The following is a 17,776-nucleotide window of genomic DNA, read 5'->3' as shown; positions in this document are numbered from 1 at the left end:
ATATGATCTCTGGTTTTCTTCAAATACCTTAAAACCTGCTTACCTGCAACCCAATGCTCATATCCTGGATTTGCTTGGTACCTTGACAGCATGTTTATGGCAAAAGATATGTCAGGTCTTGTACATACTTGAGCATACATTAAACTTCCAACTAGGCTTGCGTATGGTACATTTTCCATACTCCTTTTCTGCAGAATATTGCTTGGACACTGCCCTTTGTGCAATCTGTCTCCTTTAGATATAGGTGCTTCTCCTTGCCTGCAATCCTGCATCCCAAATCTTTGGAGCACCTTATCTATGTAGTTCTTTTGTGACAGTCCCAATGCACCTTGCTTTCTGTCCCTTGTAATTTCAATTCCAAGTACATAATGTGCCTCCCCCATGTCTTTCATATCAAACTGCTTTGAAAGAAAAGCTTTTGTCTCTTTTAACAAACACACATTGCTACTGGCTAGCAGAATATCATTTACATACAATATCAGAAAGACAAAATTGCTCCCACTGGTCTTCATGTAAACACATTCATCAAGCTTGTTTTCCAGGAAACCAAAATTAGCAATTACCTTGTCAAATTTCAGATACCACTGCCTTGAGGCTTGGTTGAGTCCATATATTGACTTTTTGAGCTTGCAAATTTTGTTTTCATCTTCCACAAAACCTTATGGCTGCAACATATAGATTTCCTCACTCAAATCTCCATTCAAGAATGCTGTCTTTACATCCATTTGGTGCAGCTCCAAGTTGAAATGTGCTACCAAGGCCATAAGCACTCTGAATGCATCTTTTGTGGAAACTGGTGAAAAGGTTTCATTGTAGTCAACTCCCTCTTTCTGATTATAGCCTTTAGCAACTAGTCTAGCCTTGAACCTTTCAACTTTCCCATCTGCATCTCTTTTGGTCTTGAAAACCCATTTGCAGCCTATAAGTTTACATGCATCAGTTTTATCCACCAAGGACCATACTTCATTCTTTGACATGCTTTGCAATTCATCCTCCATGGCTTCTCTCCATTTAACACTGTTTATAGACTGCATTGCCTGCTTAACTGATGTGGGATCGTCTTCTGCTCCTATGTCAGGTTCTGCATCTATTTGATAAACATGATAGTCATCAGGGATTGCTGACCTTCTTTCTCTCCCTGATCTTCTCAGAACTACTGGTTCTGCAATTTCAGGTTCTACATTTTCAGGTTCTGCATTTACTTGAGCAACTTCTGCATTTTCACCTTGAACTTCTCCCACAATGTTGACTTGATCATTTTGCATTTCTTGCAATGGAAATAATTCCATTTGAGCAATATTGTTGCTTTCAATATCATCACAGTAAGTAGGATATATGAACCAATCTTCAAATCTGCTATGGACTGAACTTGTTGTATCCATGTCATCATCCACATTTTCTTGTTGATCAATCAACTCATCAAAGAAAGTAGCTCTGTGACATTCAAAAATCCTAGTCCCTCTTCTTGGACAATAAAATCTGTAACCTTTGGACTTGTCACAGTAACCAATAAAATAAGAACTCAAGGTTTGAGAATCAAGTTTCCCAGCTTCAACACTATGCACTCTTGCCTCTGCCTTACATCCCCACACATGGAAATGATTTAAGCTTGGTTTGTAGCCACACCACAACTCAAAAGGTGTTTTAGAAACTGCTTTACTTGGAGTTCTGTTACAAATGTAGTTAGCAGTCTTCAATGCTTCTCCCCATAGAAATTTTGGCAAACCTGATCTCAAAATCATACTTCTAACCATGTTGATCAAGGTCCTATTTCTTCTTTCTGAAACTCCATTTTGTTGTGGAGTGTATGGAGTGGTGTACTGTGCCACAATGCCACATTCTTGCAAATACAGTGCAAGTGGACCTTTGTGTTGGCGTTTTTCTGAATATTTTCCAAAGTACTCACCTCCTCTATCAGATCTAACAACCTTTATAGGTCTTCCAGTTTGTCTTTCAACCTCAGTTTTAAAGATTTTGAAGGTATCCAAGGCTTGTGATTTTTCAGAAATCAAATAAATATAGCAATACCTTGAAAAATCATCAATGAAGGTAATGAAATAACAATTCCCACAGATCGTATTTACTGGAAAAGGGCCACAAACATCAGTATGTACTAACTAAGTCAAGCAAATTTTCACTTCTTTTTGAACCTGTCCTTCTAGAGTTAGTCATTTTCCCCTTCAAACAATCAATGCAGGTTTCAAAATCTTCAAAGTTCAAAGGTGGTAAAATGCCTTGTTTAATCAGATTCTTCATTCTTTCCTTAGAAATATGGCCAAGTCTTTTATGCCATAGATAAGATGAAGAATTATGATCAGATTTTCTTTTGACAGCAAGACTTTTGTTCAACATGAAAATTTCCTGATTTTGATTTGAACCAGATGATGCATTAACACAATCCACAAACCAGTTGTTACGTCCCGTATCTCAATTTACCAGTTTACTAGTCATTTGGACGGTAAACGACAATTACTTTCACTTTTTACTTTGTTTCGATACTTTTAGTGGCCCTAAAAGTTGACTTTTTGTTCGGGTCAACATTTGAGAAAATGTTCTTCATTAAAGTTGTAGAGGACGTTAAACCGAGCGTGTGCATATGTAGTACGCTTAAATCGGAGTTCGTATGCAAAAGTTATAGCCAAAATTCTAAAATTACTGTTCATAATAACTTTCTATATATAGAGAAAGTACTGTGGTAAGTTTCCATATTTTTCCAGAAACTTACCGAGCTCTCTCTCTTCTCTCTCCCCGATTCCCTCTCCGTCTCCGACCTCTACACCTTCTTCCGGCCATAACTCCTCCATTCGGCGACGGATTTTGACGCATAAGGTGTCGTTGGAAAGCTCTCTTCCTTCTCTTCATTTCTGGGTTTGTTTGGTAGCTTAATTTGAACTGTGGAAGGTGCGGAATCGAGAAGAAGAGGACGGTCACTGTAGCAGATTGAGGTCAATGCCGGTTTCTCCCGATTCCGGCCACCACAGACGACAAACCTTAGGCCTTTAGAAGCGCCTTGAGACGTATATGATGCTCCCCAAGTATTTTGCAGCGATTTGAAGCGTGGAGGAAGAATCGACGGTTTGAAGTTTGGGGTCACTATTCACAAATCGGGTTCAAACTTCTCCTTAATTGTTGAGGTACTTGTACTCATTTTCTGACTTTGTCACAGTTGAGGAAGTTGTTGGGTTTGTTGAGTAGGTGCTGCTGCCAAAATTTGGTGGCCATCGGAGGTGGTGGCCGCCGGCGCGTGGGGCCCACGCGCTGCCACTGTTGCTGGCGCGTGGAGGCGAGTAAAGTAGGTTTTTAAATTCTGTTTTAGCCCAATTAAATCCTATAAATGTTGTGGAGCTTGTATGTGAAGTTTGGTGGAAATTGGAGGAGGTTTGGATATTGATCGGAATTTTTCCAAAGTTCAATAGTTTGGTTATTGATTTTCGAGAATTCCACCGTTGGATTTCTCTCAACTTTGCCCTAGAAACTTTGAATTAAAGAATTGGTGTTAATGATGAAGTTTTGGTTAAATTGGAAAAGAAATTGGAAGTTTGATTTGGGAGGACAAGATATTAGAATCGTATTTAATTGCCGAATCGTTATTCACGAATTATAATATTGTACAGGGCGATGTATCGAGCTACTGCTCGACGAAGGAACTCGTTTACGTGATCGTCGGAATAGTACTGTGAGTGGACTTTTGTTTTTAAGAATTGATGCATGCGTTGTTTCTTAAGTTAATGCTTTATTTAATTGTCATATTATTCTTTGAGCATATTATTTAGTTTCGGATATTATTTGGTTTTGAATATTTATTGGAATTTTGATTGGATTTTCCATCATGATTTTCGAACGTGAGTTTCTATGCTCGGATTTGAATTTATGATTGATATGGATATTCGACGAATTATTTCTGAGGTGGTTTTCGGAATTAAATATATTTCTATTCGTCGATTTGAGATTTCTGAAAGATTTTCAAAATGGAATTTCGTTGGAGTTATATTTCTTATTTATTTATTGACTTTCGGTTTTGGCATTGGGAATGCCTTAATGATGTTTTTGAGATTTTCTGGAATATTATCGGAAATGGGATTTCCTAAGGAAATTATAATTATTTATTATTTCTTGCCCATTTGTTTATGACTTCGAGACTATTTTGGCGTGCGGGGCCACGTCATTGGAATGGTTATTTTTCTTGTGAGAGATTGGGGAAGTCTTTTGAATTTTTCGGGATTTTTGAATGTTTTCCTTACCATACCGGGGTCCAATTACTAGGTCTCCTCCTCACTTACTTTGTGTTTGTGAGTGGCAGTTGAGGTAGTTTATTCTCCTCCTCACGTGAGTGGTAGTCGAGGTTATTAGTTCTCCTCCTCACACAATCTATGTGTGGGTGGCAGTCGAGGGTAGGTAGAGCCTAAGGGGCTCCTTTACCCGTATGGTGATATCTCTTCCCCATATCCTATTATTACTTGACTAGCGGGGCCTAGTCCGATTTCTCTTAACCAGCGGGGCTGGTATGTTTTCAAGAGATTTTGAGTTTAAAGAAATATGTTTTATAAACGTTGCATGCATCGGGGTTTTATAAATTTAAATAAGTAGGAAAGTATTTATGTTTGCTTCATTTAAATCATCTTAATTATTTATTTTTGTCCACTCACACTAACGTGTTTTTCAAATACTTTCCCCTGGGCCCTTCGGTTTCAAATGCCCAGTTTGCAGGCGAAATTAGTTGAGGTCGGGCGTACATGGAATTGAGGCATAGTCAACAGCATGGCTTCCGCGTTTGCCTTTGAATTAGGTTTTCCTTGTTTACCTTTCTATTAGAATTGCTCTGATTACCTGTGGGATTAATGTTATTCAAGTTGCGTTTTGTGTTATGTGAATTGGACGATGTTGTGATTTGGGGAGCAGGGTGGCTCCAGGAGAATAAGGATGAGTGATTTAGAAGTGTAAATTTCCTTTCTACAGGTTTTGGGTAGTCCATTTTAGGGGAAGTTCTGCCAAATTTTTGGAAGAATTTCTTCTAAGGTGGACCCCGCAGGGCCACTTCGGATTTCAGGGTGAAATCCGGGGGTTGGTCCTGTAAGTTGGTATCAGAGCTTTAGGTTGTCTAATTCTGTAGACCATTTTCTCTCTTGTCACCTTATATGCTTGATGTTACACAGTACCTCCCGAGTGATGGCCCGACTGCAGCGGTTCCCCATCGTTTACTCCTCGGTGCTGATGTATTCATTAAGTGTGTATGGTGCATGTCTAGATGATGTTCCTTGAGGTCCTATGCCTCTTGTACGCCGACCTCCTAGGGTTTTCGTTGCGTAGCGGATTGTTCGCATGTTTTGCACATTTCCCTACTGATGGTAGAGTAAGACTACTCTACAATTTCGAGTTGTGCTACGAAGTATGATTCGAGGAAATGTTGTGGTTATTTCTTCCTCGGTGTCAGTAAGTTTGTTGGGCAGGGTTTAAGGTGCGAGAACGGAGTTCGATTTCGTGTTTGAGTGACTGAGACGAGCGACTATAGATTTGGGTCGTCTCCGAATACCTAGAATCATAATGGTTATTTGAAGTGGGACTAATAGTAATAGTGGTTCTGACTTTGAACCGAGTTTCGGGGGATGCGTCACGTAGACGTGGTTGGTGTTGCGAGCATCATTTTGGAACGATACCATGCAATTCACAAAGGAAACCGGATTGGAAATTCCTCCATTTGGACACCATGGGCTGTTGACCTGACCATGACTTGTGGACATAGTTTTGTTCAAGTGAAGGAAATTGATTTTATGACTCTTTGTGTTATGAATTGGTTTTCTTAGGTTTTGGATCGTAGTGAGTTTTTGAAGTCATTTTGTGTTTTAAGTTTAAGTAGGCGGGACGCTTAAAGTTTTGCAATGGAGTTTGATCTTGGTCGGTAAATAATGGAGAGGATTAGAACCAACTCTTTGTAAATGATATTGTACGAGAGTGTGTGTCTTTGGTTATTGATTTTAGGTGAAATGGTTTAACGCAATTTCGGGGATTGACTGTAGTGACACTGTCGGGTATCCATAGTGGTTCAAGCGAATTACTATGTGATACGGAGTTTGATTCGATTTCTGAATTGTGAAGTCATAGGAATTGAAATGTAGTAAGTTCTTGAAGGAGCAATTGTGTGAGCCCCCGAAAATTTTGTTTAATTTTAAAAGCTAAATTTTCGCCAATAAGATTTTCGCAAGGTGATACAAGTGAATGAATTGACTTTGGAAATAGTTTTTGGTGTCGAGACCACCTATTGGGCCTTATGATTTAGGTTTGGGCCGAGATTTCTTTCATTTGGGCCTAGAAGGTTACTAAAGTTCATTGAAGCAAAGATTGTCGAAGCAAATTTGAAAAGAAGGCGAATTGAGTTGTAGACTTGTAGTGACGATTTTAATTTTTAGTTCTAACGAAATCGAGTTTTAGGTTTAGGACGAGGTTAAGAACTAACTTAGGAAGTTTCCGACGAAAAACGAGTAAAAGAAAATTTATGAGCCCGAAACCGAAAGCAATCAGCTAAGAGAATCTCGTAATTCGTCGCAGGGGTAAAATCGTCGTTTCACAGACACTAGTATAAATAGAAAACTTGGAAACCCTAAAAACCAAAACTCTCATTTCTCCCTTGCAGCCGCATCACTCTCTCTCCCCGATCTCTCTCATTCTCACCTTCTCCCTCTGCCAGCGCCGGAAACTCCATCTCCGGCCACCAGTTCTTGTTACCGCCACCACCAATCGACGCCGCACCCAAATCCGACCCAAGCCCGAGTCTCACCGTCGACATGCATCGTCTCCAGCCTCCGCACGGGTTCCTCGAAGCAGCGACGCCACTGCTCGTTGGCCTTCTCTGATTTCCGGTCATCACCTCGCCACAACGACGCCATCGCCTGACTCAGCAAGCAACGAGGAGCAAAACCCAGAAGTTCTGCCACCCACCGAAGCCAGGAAACGCTGTGCTAGCTCGCCAGAAACCGTAGCTCTGCATGTCGTCGTTTTTCAATTCCTAGTCATGTCTGAGTTACACGACCACCATGGATGAACCCAGCACCTCAAAGAGCATAACCCTCTAACTTCGACCTCCCATTCCGGCGAGAGCCGCCGTACGCGCCACCGCTGTGCATCGCCGCCGGACTCCCAAATTTTCTTAAATAGGTAATTTCGTCGTCTCTCTCTTTGGTTAAAGCCTTTGGGTCTTTAAGAATCAAAAACCCTGATCTACTGCTCCCTGATTTGGAATTGAGGTTAACGGATTTCTGCATTTTGGAGTTTTGGAAAGGAAGGAGCTACTGCGTCAGTTTTTGTTGAGACTGAAAGAAAAGGTAAGGAGTACTCATAGGTTCTATTTTGAATACAAGTATTGGTGAAGAGATGGGTTGTTAATTTTGTTATGCTCGTTAGGTGTTGAAACTGTTGTCGAAGGTGGATTGCAGCAGCGACGACTTGATTCCCAATCTGGAAAAGAAGAGCGGTAAGGGTCTGGGTATTTTAATTCTCTACTGCAGTGGTTTGTTTGTACCGATTGAAGTGTGGTCGTGTGGGAATTACTTGAAGGGAAATTTGGTATTTGTTGCTCGAGTTATAGGTGGTGTTGTTGAGACAATTTTGGTTTGGTCAGAAGTGTAGAGAATTGGTCTTGTGAATTTTATTGATAAGTTTGTTTCCAATATTGAAATATGACATAGGAATGAAAGCGGTGAGTTGATCAAATGCATGAGAAAAGTGGTAAATAAGAAAGGACCGGCTTTGACAAGTGAATTAATTTGTTGGGAATTCAATTTAAAGTTCGTAAAACACTTGAAGTATTCTAAACCTACCATATCCCGGAATTACCGAAGGATAAAATCATTTGGGAATGGTGGTTGTTGCTATTTAATTTGCTTAAGGTTTAAAAGCTAAATGAAATGAGGTCAAACCGGTTGACCGAAACTTTAACATGGAAAAAAAGTGTCATCACCATCTCCCGAATGAGCTTACTACGTTAAGTGAATTGTTCGGGAATGGTTACCATTAAATATCGATTCAAGTTAAATTGATAACTCATAAAGAAATTAAGCAAATGAGTTATGAATTGAATACTTATCGAATTCAGTTTTTGTTAAAGGACTCGAGTGTGTGCACTTGGATTTGGACACATGATCGAAAGTCGGGAACGAACCCGAATGTGGACGAGCACTCCAATTTCCAGGTAGGGTGAGCTGTCCCTTCCTTGTTAGAGGCTTTTCGTTATATGTGGAATGCTCTAGTATAATATTATATTGCCTGCAAGTACGTTTTTGGTTGTTCATTAGTCGATGCCTCGTGATACATGTGTTTTCAGAACTGATAATTGCAAATTGTGAAAACCGAGGCTAGACTTGCATGTTGAGATACTGTACCCTTGTATGTGTGTACTTGTGACCTGAAAGTGAATGGGACCTAGACGCGTAGATTCCTAGGGATCCCACGGTGTCGATAACCGTGAACCTCCGGAGGGGGCCGTGCTCCTATGTTTGTCGAGAAAAAGTGAGTATAGACAGTGAACCAGTCATAGGAGACTCAGGGCCAGGAAATGGACACTTTCGCTACTTGTAGTCGGAAGTACTACAGAGTAGTTGGCCGGTTCTCGTACTCAGGACGAACCAGGTCGGTCACTGATTTATTTTACTTTAGCCGGCAGGTAAGTATCTCGGAGCTCCAAGTGTGTGAAGCATACTGCACATGTTTTATGAAAGAAAACAAATGTTTGCGGTTGCCACTTTTCTTAAAGCATTTTTCGATAAACGTGCACAATATTATGTAGTAATATTTTCAAGTATATTATTTTTCAAACCTAGCATGGTTGGGTCGGCCCCTATTGGGCATGCGAGGACGAAAGCTCACCCCTACTATAGTGTGCAGGTTTCGAGCATGTGGTCGGGAAGCGTACAGGGGAGGCACATGACCCGGCTTGGCGCATTTCTCTTTAGCTTTATCAAGAGATGGTTTTGGTCCCTTATCGGATTTTGAAGTAACTTACCTATTTACTTCTTATTTAATTGTTTGTTTTCTACTCACTTATTTACAAAACTTTGGGAGACCCGTAACCCTGGGGCGCGTCTCTCATACTTGTATTTACTTAGTGATTTGTTATTTTTCAAATTGGGCTCCTATTATAAGCCCAAATCCTTTAGCCCACTTTGAATTCCGCTTTTGAAAATATATTGTTAGGTTGCTAGAGTGATTTGTCCAAGAAAGTGTTTTGTAAACCAACAACCCAAACTCAAAAGGCCTTGCGGTTTCGGGTTGATGAGCTATCGAGATGTCATTCGTGACATGTCGATTCCTCATTGGCTCGGAGTCGCGGTGCTGTGGGACCCCCCTCTCGGGTCACCACAAATTGATAGATTGAATGGTTGAGATTTTATAAGAGTAGTAAGTAGAGTAACTCTAAGGACATGGTTTTCCCAGTTGACTCAGGAAGTATTTTAGGTCATAGTTTGATCAGAGTTCTAAGTTATATTTTGAGTCAAACCCCTTATGGGTTGGACTTGAAATTTGATTGGAAGTGTAGTGGGACCATTGTCGGATCCTGGTATCGCTGGGAGTGATACATGATGTTGGACGGGTGTCCTTCATCTTAAAACTGGTGTTGTTGTCAAGGGAGGATGAAGCGTGTAGCGAAATTTGGAAGTTGGAACCGATTAAAAGCACAGAAAGGGAGTATTGAGGTTTTGAAAGGTTTCTGAAATCAAGGACATTCGGATTGTCTTACGACGGTTGCGATCACTTTCATCGCGCATGAAGGTACTATTAAGCGTCATTGGATATCCATTTGGGTGAAATTGTTGAACTTGGGATCAAGAAATAGTCGTAGTGACCTCACGGGGTGTCCATAGTAATTCAAGTGGAAGTGCTAGGTGACGTGATTATGATCTTAATTTAAAATCTTTGAATTATAGCGAAGGTATGGTAGCAGTTTTCCTTGCGGGGCGACGATAGTCAACAAATTTCGATTAGTCTTCTGGGGACTATTCTATGATGAATTTCTCGATTAGTCTTCTGGGGACTATGAAAGAATTTATTTCCTGCTTGTGGATTATGTTGTTGTTTCAATACCTCTTTTCCTTAATTCGCGAGTCGATTTTCTTCTCTGCAGTATTTGAGGTGCTTTACGCTCACGTAACACGATGCATTTTTGCTTACTTATCGAACCATTTGCCGGTTGCTTTGAACATAGGGTTTTTCAGTCACGAACGGAGGTAAACCTTTCTTTTGGAATGTTTGAGTTCGGCGGGGTTGCTATGGAATCGATCAAATTATAATGTCTGGCAAGGTTTCAGTTTGAGAATCGTTCATTTCAAATATTGAATTTCTTTTATTGTTGGTCAACTCTTGGATCAGATTTGGAGCATTTATAAGTGTTGTTGGATACATTGTAGTCCAGTGAAGGAGTTGGTAAATACAGAGTTTGGAAAAAATTCCACAATGTCTTATTTGTAATAAAGTTGCCATGAGGTTTTGTTAGACAGTTGGTTGGAGATGTTCTACTTGGAGCTGGAGTAGAGCTAGTAGTTATAATTCTTGCTTACACCAGATTTCTGAAGATGTGGTACATGACATAGCAGTTAAGTGAGTACTAACTTGTGAGCAATATTAACAGTTTTGATTAGAGGCATTGGTAATCAGTAGATCTCTTGAGACATATTTGAGTTAGAAAAGTTTTCCACATTATCGTACTTATAAAAAGTTTTTGAGGGAAGTGTTATATGTGTGGCTAGCAAGGTAGCTATCAAATGAGTTTTTCCTAGTCGACTTGGAACGTCATTTCAAGGCTGGACCAATGATTTTAGTCAGGTATCAGAGTAGTGCAGCGGAAGTGTAGTGGCCCCATAACCTACTTGATTAAGAACTTATAGGTTTGTTCAAGATTGACCTTTGTATGTTTGACAACTATGGGACCTTTACGTGAACGACCTTCGATTAGGAATTTAAGCACAAACAAACAAGGAAGGAAGTGCTGTCTTGTGGTAGCTAAGGATGTTATTTGTTTTGGAATTGTCGATTAGCAATGACCATCTTGTGGTTATCACAATATTGATGGTGAATGGGTTGGATCTTCACTAAGCGACTTTTATGAGAAAGTTATGAATGCTATAATTTTAACAGGGTGGTCTGTGACGTCAATACCATGTGTTATCTAAGCTAATCATTGAAATGAATTTTCTTTTACATCGGAATTCATGTACGTACTTGCGAGTTTATGGTGCTACATGGTTTAACAAGACGAGTGATTCGACTTTGGACGATGATAATTTTGGATTATAAGCATGTCTTCATTGCTTTTGTAGTGGGGATCATAAGAGTTTCTGTTGGTTGTTGATTTGAGGTTGCGAAAAGGAAAGCTTAATCTAAGGAAGAGTTTATAAGTTTTGAGATTGTGGTATTTTGAATCAATTGGTTGGTGTGCCTTTTCTTTTCTAACCGGCATGAAATTTCGAGAAAGAAATTTTTATAAGGAGGGGAGATTGTTACATTCCGTATCTCAATTTACCAGTTTACTAGTCATTTGGACGGTAAACGACAATTACTTTCACTTTTTACTTTGTTTCGATACTTTTAGTGGCCCTAAAAATTGACTTTTTGTTCGGGTCAAAATTTGAGAAAATGTTCTTCATGAAAATTGTAGAGGACGTTAAACCGAGCGTGTGCATATGTGGTACGCTTAAATCGGAGTTCGTATGCAAAAGTTATAGCCAAATTCTAAAATTACTGTTCATAGTAACTTTCTATATATAGAGAAAGTACTGTGGTAAGTTACCATATTTTTCCAGAAACTTACTGAGCTCTCTCTCTTCTCTCTCACCGATTCCCTCCTCCGTCTCCGACCTCTACACCTTCTTCCGGCCATAACGCCTCCATTCGGCGACGGATTTTGACGCATAAGGTGTCGTTGGAAAGCTGTGATGCCCCGGAATTTCGTATTTATTTTCCGAGGATTTTCCGGAAATTAAATTGTGGTTATCGGACGGTTTCGTGGCTCGTGGATGGAGTGGAAGTATTTCGGACGAATTTTTATTCGGAAAGTATGACTTTAGGGGGTTTGCAAAGGTTGACTTTTGAAGTGTTGAGATTCTCCAAAAACTTCCTTCACGAAAGTTGTAGAGCGCATCGATACGAGTTCGTGGACATGCGGAACGCGAGAATCGGAGTTCGTATGAAGAAGTTATGGGCTTCGGAAAAACTTTCCATTTTGGTATAAAAGGACAAAAATTTCCGGAAATTGCAAAGAAGGCCAGGTTTCCATTTTGGGAAACCCAGCTCTCCCGAGCCCGGTTTCGCCCCTCCAATTCGCCGGCGTCGTTCTCCCTCCTCCGGCCACCAATCGACGCGATTCCAAAGGGAATCCTGCTCGCCTCAGTCCCCTCTACACGTCTGTGGTGGTAGTTCGTCGTGGGAAGCACCGTAGGCGGCGCTGCAAGGCCGAGAAGAAGCCGCTTCGGGGATGAAATCGCCTTGATCGGAGTCGGAGATTCCGGCCACCTTTGCCGGTGGTTCTTGAGGGCTTTTGGAGCTTGGAGGACGTTGATGCTTCCCACAAGGTGGCTTGCATCAATTCAACTCGTGGAGGCCGAATTTTGGAATTGAAACTCTAGGGTTTCAATCGGTCCGGTTTGTTCTAAGGTAAAATTCGATCGATTGGTTTATAATTGGACTTTGTTGTAGTTATGAAAGTTGAAATTGGGGTTGAGATGAAGAACTTTGGTGTTGGAAGTTTTGTCAAATTCCGAGTTTGGTTTGGCGGCGGTGCCGCCACTGTGGTGGTGTTTTCCGGCGGTTTCCGGCCACCTCAGGGATAGTTTCTGTTCCTGAGTTCGATCTACTCGTCGATGCGAGCATTTCGATATATTGTTTGTAATTTTTGGAGATCGTATGAACATGTTGTGATTTTTACGGTTTCGGACCGTTCGATGTTTCGATCCGTGAGGATTTAAGCATCGGATCGACTTGTGGCTTGGACACATCGATCGTGGAAGTGTTCTGGAGACTTTGGGAGGTCTCGGATGTGGTTTCGCCTTGATTGGCGTCACCTTGGGAATTTTGGTTCGATTTAGGGTTTCGAACGTTATTCCTTGTGATTCGTTAACTGAATCAGAGTTGTGTTTCATTAGGTACTTGACGAAGTATTCTTTGGACGGCTATTGTGATTGGCTGCTTTGTTCTGTATTGAAGACGCAGCGGGAGTTTCGAGGTGAGTAATCTCACAAGGTTCATTTTGGAACGGAACACCTTATCGTTTTGTGAGTTATTGATTTAACTGCAAATTATATGTTTTAGTGGGTTGTGGATTTATGAAAACAATAGGCATGAATGATGCGTTTTATTGTTTTGGGTTGTGGCTTTTGGAAAACAAATGACTTGGAATTGTTGATTCGATTTGTTTTGAAAAGCGTTGAGATTTGTGTATGAAAACAATATGCATGAAATGATGCTTTTTATTGTTTTGTGGCTTTTCGGAAAACAATGATTATGGAAATGTCGATTTCGATTGTTTTGAAAAGCGTGAGATTTGTGTAATGTTTTTGAGTCCTGTGCGACTGTTTTAATGATTTGCTCCAAGGGACTGTGCGGCCCGAGGAACGAAGGTCTATGACCTTGGGCAGAATATCAGGTAATCACGTCTTTGGCCGGACGAGTGGTTACGTTCAGTTAGAGCTCTAGTCTGTCTGCCATCTAGGTAATTCATGGGGTAACGGGAATTGGTTATTGATAACTCATGACATTACGTGTTTTTAGGGAATAAAGTGTGAGTTGCTTCCTTATTAACGGTTTTTAAGGGGACAAGGTGTAAGTTGTTTTCCTTATTAACGACTTGGTACGAATTGGTACGTTTTGGTACGATTTGGTACGATTGATAGAAATCAAGGTGTGAGTTGCTTTCTATGTTATTTTGATAGAATTCAAGTGTGAGTTGTTTTCTATGGTACGTTATGGTACGATTGATAGAAATCAAGGTGTGAGTTGCTTTCTATGTTATTTTGATAGAATTCAAGTGTGAGTTGTTTTGAGAATAATGTTTAAACTGAGATTGTTTGTTTTAATGTAATCTCCTGAACTAAATTTCTATGCAGGGATTACTATGATTTTATCGATTGTTTTAATGTAATCTCCTGAACTAAGTTATATGCAGGGATTACTGCTTTTTGGATTGTTGTTCGGATGTGATCTCCTGAACTAAGTTTCAATGCAGGGATTATTGATTTTACTTAATTTGATTTTTTTTTTTTTTAAGTGTGGTTGTGGTTGTGATTTGGTGTGAGTTGTTTCGAGTTACTCATACGGGCTTGCAAAAGCTTACCGGGTTTGTTGTGTGACAACCCGGTGCACCATTCCAACGGTGTAGGGGTTAATCCTGCAGGGTAGGATAATCGGGGCTGAAGCTGAGGTAGCTTGTTGGCAGCAGAACTGGTAGGAAGCAAACTTGTTTGGTTTTGCCATTGTTATGACTTCCGCTATGTAGTAAACTCTGAGGAGCTTTTGCGTTTTATCTTGTTGTTGACAATTTAATTCGTAAGCTTATGTAATATATGATTCTGTGGGCGGGTCAATATTGACATAGTGGGTTCAGGGCATCAATATGTATGTTGTATAAAGGGAAAAAGTTTTCCAGGTATTTGGTATTGATGGCTGAACGTTCACGCATGTATAATTATGGGGTTATATATCGATTTTTAATTGTGTTAAAAATCAGGGGCGTGACAGAATGGTATCAGAGCGTAAGGTGCATATTTGGTGACAATCAATACTCCTCGAGTGATGGCCCGTCTGCAGCGGATCCCCATCTGATGCTCTTCGGTATTGATATAGTCATTGGGTATGCAGTGAGAGTTGGAATGTGAGTCTTCAGGGCAGTGTTGGCTCAGTGAACAAAGTGTAGGAGCTTAGAGTAGCTTCTAGGAGTTAGAATCTTTTGAGGATTGAGGACCTTTAGATTTAACTCTGGTTTGACATGAGGGATGGGATTGTTTCCCTGACGTGGTGTTGTGGTTGATTTAGTCATAGCGTTGACTTATACTTGCGTTTGGAGATTTTGCAAGTATTAACCAAGTGTGCTATGCTCCTTGGGTGATGGATTACCAGGAGGCAAAGCTAGGGGTCGGGGTAGACCCAGAGGTAGGGGTAGGGCCCGAGGTAGGGGCAGGATTCTTCCTCTTGTTGAGGAGATTTTTGAGGATGAGGTGCAGGCATCGCACGTTGTGCAGCCTACTACACCTATTGTGAATGATCAGTGTGATGACAGCTCGATAGCGGAGCTGAATTGTTATTAAGTTAACAATAATCGAGATGACTGCTGTGATGGTCGGGGCTACCTACAGACGTCAGAGTGTGGGATTACGATGACTACTTTGACTTGAATTGTTTGACCTAATGTGACTTCCTGAACTAAATTTGCACGCAGGGGTTACTATGAATTGTTTTGCTTGTTTTGCTGTGACTTCCTGAACTAAATTTGCACGCAGGGGTTACTATGAATTGTTTTGCTTGTTTTGCTGTGACTTCCTGAACTAAATTTGCACGCAGGGGTTACTATGAATTGTTTTGCTTGTTTTGAATTGTGATTTCCTTGTTTTCTTCTTGATTTGATTGATTGTTGGCTTGACTTATCTTGAAGATCATAGTGATGACGATTGTACTCTGTGCGAGGATAGGAAGGTGATTTATTGTTTTCACCTTTGATGTCATGTTGATGACAAAGGCTCTTAATGGGGAGGAAATGAGCGTGGTTTGGGATTCGCCGTAGGACGTTAGAATGGCATCAAACATTTCTTGAGGAAGTCTTGTTTGATTTAATTTGTGTAATGGAACGCTAGTTGAGAATCTAAGCATGAGGCTGTAGTCACCAGTCGACTTATGTAGGCACGATATGGAAGATTATGGAATTGATGGCCGTAGGTGTGAGCTATGTGTATATCGTGTCTAGGTTGAGGTGACTGATCACAGATGGTGATTGATATTGAGTCACAGAGGGTGACTGATCACAGATGGTGATTGCTATTGAGTCACAGATAGTGACTGATCACAGATGGTGATTGATATTGAGTCACATATGGTGACTGATCACAGATGGTGATATATTGAGTCACAGATGGTGACTGATCACAGATGGTGATATATTGAGTCACAAATGGTGACTGATCACAGATGGTGATCGATATTGAGTCACATATGGTGACTGATCACAGATGGTGATCGATATTGAGTCACAGATGGTGACTGATCAGAGATGGTGATCGATATTGAGTCACAGATGGTGACTGATCACAGATGGTGATCGATATTGAGTCACAGATGGTGACTGATCACAGATGGTGATATATTGAGTCACAGATAGTGACTGATCACAGATGGTGATATATTGAGTCATAGACGGTGACTGATCTCAGATGGTGATCGAGATTGAATCACAGATGGTCACAAGTGGTGACAAAGGCATGTTATCGGTAATCACGTCCTTGGCCGGACGAGCGGTTACAATGTCAGTCAGAGTTATTGTCTGTCTGCCATGATAGTTTATGGGAGTAACGGTCGAGGTTGCTGGGGACTCATAAGTATGTAATTATAGGAGAATTCCGAGAGTATTCTTCCTTTATTGTCTAGATGAGACTTGAATTGCTTCTTGATGGTTAAGTTAGCAAATAGAACATTGTCACAGCGGTGACTTATGTTGTCCTTTCGGTGGAAAGGATATGGAGGGTTAGAAGGTACCTTATCTATTTCTACTTGGGTTGCTAGAATGATGTGTGATAGTTGTGTACTTCTTTCCTTGTGTTGGGTTTTCCCTGTTGTCTAGAGTTAGACTTTGAGTGTGGCTTGTGGTGTGATGCATCCTTCATTGTTGTGGTAGTAGAGGGTCTATACCATTTTGATTGTGATTACAATGACAAGCGATGATTTATGTGTGGGTCAGGCGGGGCTAGACCTTAGCTTGATTTTGTGTCCCCAGGTTGGGTAGACACTTATTAAGTTGTGATATGTAGGCTCGATTAGAGTTGAAATGAAAGTTTCATTTTCAATTCTTGTAATGCAAGGTTTGCATTATTGATGATATGATGCAGATACTGTTGTGATAACAGGATTCTGGACTCTTGTGTGATCTGTGCGTAGTGCTACAGTCACAGAGTCTTTATTGGATAGTGTACGAGGATGAGATCCATGAAATGATTGGGTTACCACCGAGCGGTGTGGTAAAGATTCCTAGAATTGTGATACTAGGTAGGGTACCTGTATCTATTGTTGATCTAGGTATGTTGAACAATGAGGCAAGAACAGGTTGCTGAGGAATGAGAATTGGATCTTTGGGGATGAGTTTATTCGTACTTGTGGGTGTGGTACGTTTAAATTTCGGGACGAAATTTCTTTAAGGGGGGTGGAATGTGATGCCCCGGAATTTCGTATTTATTTTCCGAGGATTTTCCGGAAATTAAATTGTGGTTATCGGACGGTTTCGTGGCTCGTGGATGGAGTGGAAGTATTTCGGACGAATTTTTATTCGGAAAGTATGACTTTAGGGGGTTTGCAAAGGTTGACTTTTGAAGTGTTGAGATTCTCCAAAAACTTCCTTCACGAAAGTTGTAGAGCGCATCGATACGAGTTCGTGGACATGCGGAACGCGAGAATCGGAGTTCGTATGAAGAAGTTATGGGCTTCGGAAAAACTTTCCATTTTGGTATAAAAGGACAAAAATTTCCGGAAATTGCAAAGAAGGCCAGGTTTCCATTTTGGGAAACCCAGCTCTCCCGAGCCCGGTTTCGCCCCTCCAATT

At 40.8% G+C, this 17,776-nt stretch overlaps 2 long non-coding RNA genes across 2 annotated transcripts; both read left to right on the top strand.

Annotated features, from left to right (window-relative positions):
• Positions 1 to 2,730: 2,730 nt before the first annotated feature.
• On the top strand, positions 2,731 to 5,068 carry LOC133728225 (uncharacterized). The gene is made up of 3 exons (XR_009855688.1): positions 2,731 to 3,134; positions 3,615 to 3,676; positions 4,701 to 5,068. It is a non-coding gene; the product is annotated as an uncharacterized LOC133728225 (long non-coding RNA).
• A 2,157-nt stretch (positions 5,069 to 7,225) lies between these two features.
• On the top strand, positions 7,226 to 8,939 carry LOC133728223 (uncharacterized). The gene is made up of 4 exons (XR_009855686.1): positions 7,226 to 7,316; positions 7,396 to 7,465; positions 8,099 to 8,182; positions 8,868 to 8,939. It is a non-coding gene; the product is annotated as an uncharacterized LOC133728223 (long non-coding RNA).
• The last annotated feature ends 8,837 nt before the right edge of the window (positions 8,940 to 17,776 follow it).

The sequence above is a fragment of the Rosa rugosa genome, chromosome 2 (genome assembly GCF_958449725.1).
Source record: "Rosa rugosa chromosome 2, drRosRugo1.1, whole genome shotgun sequence".
NCBI classification, from domain to species: Eukaryota; Viridiplantae; Streptophyta; class Magnoliopsida; order Rosales; family Rosaceae; genus Rosa; species Rosa rugosa.
This window is presented reverse-complemented; position numbering and strand designations above follow the sequence as displayed.